Raw genomic sequence first — 7,606 nt, forward strand, 5'->3', positions numbered from 1 at the left:
GTACTTCAGACTTTTATGATCTGTGAAAATAGCAATCTTTTCACCATATAGGTAATGTCTCCAGATCTTCAAAGCAAAGACAATAGTGGCAAGCTCTAAATCATGAGTGGGATAATTCCACCCATAATCCTTCAATTGCCGAGAGGCATAAGCTACCACTTTCCCATGTTGCATCAAAACGCAACCCAAACCAATCTTCGACGCATCAGTAAAGACTGTCAAACCTCCGAAGTCATCAGGTATAGTCAAAACCGGGGCACTTGTCAATCTATCCTTCAACTCTAGAAAATTCTTTTCACAAGCATCAGTCCAAACAAACTTCTCCTCTTTTCTAGTTAACTTAGTCATAGGAGAAGCTAACCTAGAAAAGTTGTCAAAAAATCTCCTGTAGTAACCAGTCATTCCCAGAAAACTTCTTATTTTTGTCACGATCTTCGGTCTATCCCAGTCGGCAACTGCTTTCACCTTCTCAGGATCAACACAAATACCTTCAGTTGAAACCACATGGCCAAGGAATACTACCTTTAAGTGTCACATCCACCTAGCCGTACCTTACCTTGCATACCCAAGTGTGTGATCCACAGCCCCGAAGAACAAGTATCGAAGAAATCATCCTCCCACATACACAATAACATAATCATGAACAAGATATAATCAATGTGTAATAATATAAACAAGAGATCAATATAAGAAGAGAAAATGACAATATAATAAGAGTGTGGAAAGAATGATACCAATATATAATAATCAAAATGTAAAATGTGCGAAAAATCACTCCACATATCATAGCGGAAATGTAGCTCGAAAACTAAAAAGGAAAGATTACAACTGATTCTCAAAAGAGAGAGAGAAAAGAAATAATCAAACTAAACTAAGGTCTCTTCTGTCTTATAAAGTGTATCTTCATATACATAAACTAAAGAAACTAAACACAGCCGCTTCCACTCCAAGATAGGGCTAATCTTGGTACGCAGCATGATCACATGGGGGATTTTCACCATAATCTTTGTAACTGCTAGCACCTTGAGAGTAGTTTAATCATCTATATTTTGAATTTTTGAGTCATAGTGATCATGTTTAAACCCTAAAACAAAAATATGTAATCATACATTCAAGTTGTGACACCCAGCCCAAATCTAGCCCAGAAACCCAATCTGTTTTGGGTGAAGTAGGGTTTGTTTAATGTTGACTTTGAAGTTTGACCGAGATTTCAGTTTTACTATCTTTTAAAATCTTAAGAAGCCATGTCAGACCTTTCCCTTAGGTTTGATCCAATTTCCCAAAATGAGGAAGATGTCTTTGTGGGCCATCTCAGTAGAAGATATGGTGTTTGACCCAAAACCCATGGATATTGATGATGGTGTTTCCTTATGGAAACCTTTTTTGATTTGGAGTTGAACTATTTATTTGTGAAGAAGAACTTGGTTGATGGACCTAAAGCTTAGTTGGACCTAGTTTGAAGACATCCCTCCATACTAGGTAAGTAGTATGATGTGTTGAAAGAAGCCCATCCAAAAATATTGAAGTTAGGCCCATTAAATCCCTATTTTTGAATAAGCTGTCCGAGCAGTGGCATTTTGGTAAATATCTGTTTTGAAGGTTTTCAAAAGCTTTATTTCTTTTAATTTCGTGGTAAACTATTCCCATTATGTTTCTAAACCTCTAGATAGTGTGGGATCGACCTCTGAACTTCCTCTTTGGCAATCAATCAACCATTGGGGGCAGTTTGGTCAGTTTGGTGAAACCCATTCTTGAACTCTTTGTGATATGTAAAAGGGGGAACTCCATGTTTTTCACTCTCATTCTGTTTCTAAGCCTTGGGAGAACGTGGGAAGATCCCTAGAACCTCTCCTTGGAAGCCAAGGAAGATCCTCAGTATCTGTTCTAATTTCTTCATCGGTTTCTCTTCTATAAGGTTGGTATTCAATTCGTTTCTTCTTTAATTCATTATTTCTTCTCTACTTCTGATTTTCTGATCATGAGAAGGGTATTACACTGCTGTAATGACCTCTTCTTTTATTCTTTTAGCCCTAGAGTGAATTCCACAATTCACTCTATGTTCTTGAAAGCCATATGGCGATGATTCTTGAATTTGATTCCACCAAAGCTCTTAATGATACTTTACCTAATTTTCTACCTATCTTTATGATTGTGGGGGAAGGTCTCATATTATTACCATGACCTTCCCTTGTGTCCTCATGATTGAGGGGTTGATCCTTGTTATTCCTTGGACCATTGGAAACCAAAAGGGAGAGATTTTGAGGGGAAATTCTTGGGTAACTTTCATGAGAGGGTAACCAATTGGCAACCCTTCTATTTTCTATTAATTCATTGGACCCTCCCCAAAACCTTTCTTGATTGTAAATTCTTTGTCCTAAGGGTGAATCTTTTTTCTCCCTAGTCTTTCCGTGGGATACACGGATTCTTGTTAGTAAATCCCTAATTGTATGATTTGAATTCTTTCCTTTCACTTTAATTGAGAACCTTATTTTCTCTCATTGGTAGACCCTTCCTAATTCCATTCTTTATTTTGAAATACTAATGAGATATTCCTTTATCTATCTTGGGTTGTTTTTGTGAGAATTAATTATGGGTAACTCTCATGAGAGGTAACCAACTCTTATGAGAGGTAACCATATCTGAAACCCTAATGTTCTTTTATCTGTTGGAAACTCCCCAACACTTTTTCAGATTGTGCATTCTTTGTTTCTCTTTCCCTTGGGTGAATCTTGATTCGTTGTTTCTCTTTCCCTTGGGTGATATTTGTGTTAACCTAAACTTGATCACTATATTTTCTTCATGATCCATGTTTAACCTAATTAAGATTTCTAATTATTCTTTCTTCGTTCTTGTTCTTGATTGAGATCAGGAAAAAGATGATGCATCCTTGCAACCATCTATTCCATGATCTCATTCTATTCTTTGAGATCTATGATCATCATCATGATCTTAACCCTAGCTAATAGATTCTTGAAACCTTAACCCTAACCCTTGAATGATCTTTCTGGAAACCTTTTGTAACCTTCCATGTGAGCGAAACCTCATGGGTAATATTTCTATTAACCTAAACTAGATTTCCTATGATTTCTTGTTATTTTCTTGATAACAATCATTCCCTCTCTTTCCGTGATCATAACCTTTTCATGAGCTTTATGTTATGATGAAACCCTAACCTCTTTGTTACAAACCTATTATGATTGATTTTTGCACTAAGATCTCCCCATGTCTTCATTTGGGTTTGGTTGTACTTGGTCTTCAACCCCATGAGCAAAGCACCCTTGTATAGCAATATACATGGGGGCAGTTGCTAGTGGCGGTCGATTGAACCAAGCGACCGACTGGAGCGACCGCCCGGTTCTGTTTTCGGGGTTTTGCCCTATTTTGCCCCCTGTTTGTTATAAATAGCATCCCTCGCCCTATTAACGCATTATTATGTTCGGGATTGCTATTTTGGGCGATTAGGCGGCTGTGGAAACGTACGGGATTCAGGTCTAAAGTGCTGTTAATGATATGAAACATTTTCTCTTCTATTCTTGGTGATTCTGATTAAGGTAATGAATCTCCATCTGCAATTCTCTTCTTTTTAACCTCTGATTGATATGAACCCATCCCCTTTTTGTTAGTGGTTACCCAATTGATTTGTTGTACTCCCTTTCCAATGTTCTTGATGAGATCCTGTCCAGAAACGAATCCCTGCATTTGTTAATGGATAAATCCAGTCAAGGGGAGAGTTTCCGGGTAATCCATTTATGATGTTTGTTAGTTTTCCCTTCACCTATTGTCTTTAGGAGTGTTAGATTCGAGACTTAGGCCATGATCATTCGAAATCCGAATTGAAAACAGATGATCAGAAGCCTGAGTTTCGGATTTGAAACTCTCTGTTTTTGGGGCGGTCACTAGTGGCGGTTGCTCAACCTAAGCGACCGGCTCAAGCGACCGGCCGGTTTCCAGTGTCTGTGTAAGTTTGATTTTGGATTTGTTTTGACTCTTGACTCTTATATATTCTTGTAACCCTATGCCTAGGTGTTCTCTGTTTCAAGTAAAAGTCTTATAATAATTTATGGAATTCAAGTTAGAGGAGTTTTACATAATTACAGGTAAGGACATGCATTCTTATTTATATGCAATTACATATACATGATGATTCGGTTGTTCTATTTACTATTCTTTGATCATGTAACTTGCTGTTTGTGGTATTCCTTGATGTACTTCATCTTTCATGATATTGCACAACTGTTCATGGTATGATGAAGAGTGATTGTAGTGTAGTTGTGATGGAAGGGGTATTCCTTTGGGATATCTTGGCTTGGGATATCAGAAGGTTGTGGAATGGGACACATGCCTGCTGATGTCTCCAGCACTATCATGATTACTGGAGGACATACTTGGGAGAGTCTAGAATCGCATGGCTAGGTACCCCACATGCTATTACCCTTTCGGCAGGGGAATTGAAGCCGGGTGACCGTGACAATGGTGACGTGACTATGTTTCATCCTATAGCGGTAACCAGTCCGTGCGGAGACTCAGTGGTCCACTTTTGGTCATGTAATGGTAGGGTTGCATATGTTAGGGTTGGGCTCATGGACGTCCAAGGAACGGACCGGGTGTAGTGAGGAGTCATGAGAGCATCCACCCCAATAATATGTGGATGACCATAGGGTTAAGGAGTGGAGTCCAACAGAGGTAGCCAGTCCGTGAGGATTCTCACTCCTAGGTTGCGAAGGATACTGAACCGAGTTGGTTGGTGCCATAGGGGAAGTATCTGGACTCCATATAGTATGTTACCATTATGACCTTGCATTGGATTAGAAACCCCGACATGCGCCAGTACTCATTGCCAATGGTTGTGGTGAGAGAGTGTTGACTTAACCCCTTGCCATGGTTTGAGAGCCAGGTGTGGACTTACCCCTTTGCCCAGGATCCCTACAGAGGTAACCAGTCCTTGCCGGATCAGAGTGATGAGACTTACCCAAAGGAGGGCTGGTGTATATCTTAAAGCATGTCAGCTATTAGAGACTTGCATAGTTAGATCTTAGTAGCATTCATATTTCTGCATATCATCCATATCATTTCATATGTGCATTCGTGGATTGTATTGACATATATATGAGAATTGCTTGTTCCTTACTGAGTTCGTTGGAACTCATTCCTTTCATTGTATGTATTATATAAACTGTACAGATGGTTGCACAACGTCGGAAGTTGGAGATGATTCGTATGAAAGAGCCTTCTCGTTTGAAGCTGATGTGGCACAGACAGTGATACATGAACTTGCAGAGCATGAGGCCTCCTGAAGATGAAGATTATTTAGTTATTCTTTTTGCTTCCGCTGAACTCGATATTACATTTGATTCTTGATTCTTTCCTTTGATTATTTCTTGGATATTTATCGGAGTATTTGGACTCATGTAACCTTTTTATTAATTATTGCACTATTCTTGCTCTTGATTATCTGTATTTGTATTTATTATTGTTGATAGACTAAAACCATGGATCCTGTGACGGTTCGCACCCACGGGTTGTCGGGCGGTTAACCGGGCCCGACGGGCGGGGTGTGACACAAGTTCCATAACAAACAAGAATGTAACTACGGTTATGTGTAAGTGAACATCCTCACCTTGCTATCGATTTGCAACCTTTGTAAATCAGGTCAAAGAGTGAGTTCATGCTTATCAGAAAAGTCCTAAAAACATGTTGGTTCAAAGTTAGAAACAACCCTAGAGGTAGAATATTCTCTAACATAGTTTAAAGATCAATCATAGCAAAAAGAATGAAAACCTAACGAATCCTATATTAGTTTTTTTCCAAAATCTTACCATGAGATTCACGGAAGAGATAGAGTGAATCAGGATTCACTCTAGGGCAAAGAGGATAGAAGATATAGGTCTAAAATCATAATAGATCATGGTCTAGCATAGTTTGGAGATCAAACAAAGAAAAAAAGAATGAAAACCTAACGAATCCTATAATAGGCCTTCTTCGAAATCTTACCACAAGTTTCACGGAAGACCTAGAGTGAATGCAGATTCACTCTAGAGCAAGGAGGACAGAAGAGATAGGTCATTCAACAAGTATAAACCTTTTTATAGGTCTTGATAGTAGGTAGGATCAATCAAAAGAGGAGAACTAGAACGAAGAAGATGAATTCTAACCTTTTAGAAAGAGAAACAACGATCGGAAACCTTGATGGACACTTTCCACACCTTCCTTCTCCTTGGAGAGGGTTTTCTTGAGAAGCTCTGACATTCTTTGATGGCTTTAGAACATAAAGACGTGTTATAGAATGAAATATCATTAAATAGGGCTGCAAAAACATCAATTTCCCAAAATGCCCTTTTGCCCCGAAGCTAGGTGGGTCACCTAGGGCAACCAGGGCAAGCAACCCACCCTTGTTCTCACATCCTCCCAGCCGGTACCCTATCTGGCATACCCGAGAGTGTGATCCACAGCCCGAAGATCAGATATCGAGTAATCAACCTCCCACATAAACAATAACATAATCATGAACAATAATAATAAAAGTGCGAAAGATGAACCATAGATCCAAATAAGAAAAGGATGAATCATATATAAATCAGAGTACTAGATATAATCAGAGTGTCTAAATCAGATAAGTAAAGTGAGGCGAAATCCCACTCTACAACCAGCGGAAAAGTAGTTCTAAAAGAGAATAAGCAAGATAGAATCTAATCCCAATAGCAGGTACAATAGGTAACTAAATTGTTCTCAATCTTATAGACAATATCCCTATAAGTATAAATCTCATAAACGGCACAAGGGCGCTTCCACTCTATGGTCGGACTAAGCATCGTACGGAGCATAACCACTCGCGGGATCTTCAGTGTAATTGTCGTAACCGCAATCACCTTCCTGGAGATATGCCTCTTCTCCTTGCGCTTCTTCATACGGGCCGTTATGATATTCGGAACTGTAGAATAGTCTAACAAACATTGTACAATAAAGGAATGAGTTTCAAAGAAACTCGGTAAGGCGATTAAATCCATAATAACATAAGCGGCGGGATTTCGGAACAAACATAAATGCAATATGGTATGAAACAAACAATGAATGTATGAATCTAACTCTACATATGCTGGTCTCTATTGGCAGACATGCTTTAAGTCATAGCACCGTACTCCTTTAGGAAGGTCTCAATCACTCATCATCAGTTGGTAATGGGTCCGGCATCCCTCGGGACATTCCATGGCTGGGGGTATAGGTCACCACTCTCTCACATCACCATTGGTCTAAGTACCGGCGCATGTCAGGGTAAAGCCTAGCCAAATGCAAGTCTTCTACTTAGTTACATCAAGTCAGATCCAGATACGTCCATTCCTCGTCCCTGACGATCCTTTCGGTATCCTTCACACTAGAGTCCTCATAGTCCCTGACTACGGACTCATCAACCCTATTGGTCATCCACATATGGTAAACGGGAAGCTCTCACGTCCCCTCACGGGTTGGTTACCGGTCTTGAGCGCCCGTGAGCCCAAGTCTATCCATATGCAACCCTACCAATAAATGGCCCCCACAATGTGATTCCTGTCCTCTCACGGGTTGGTTACCGGTCTTGAGCGCCCATGAATCCCCATTGCTACCACGGGTC

The sequence above is a fragment of the Hakea prostrata genome, chromosome 3 (assembly GCF_041222555.1).
Source record: "Hakea prostrata isolate BN-2017 chromosome 3, UWA_Hpros_2, whole genome shotgun sequence".
Lineage (NCBI taxonomy): Eukaryota > Viridiplantae > Streptophyta > Magnoliopsida > Proteales > Proteaceae > Hakea > Hakea prostrata.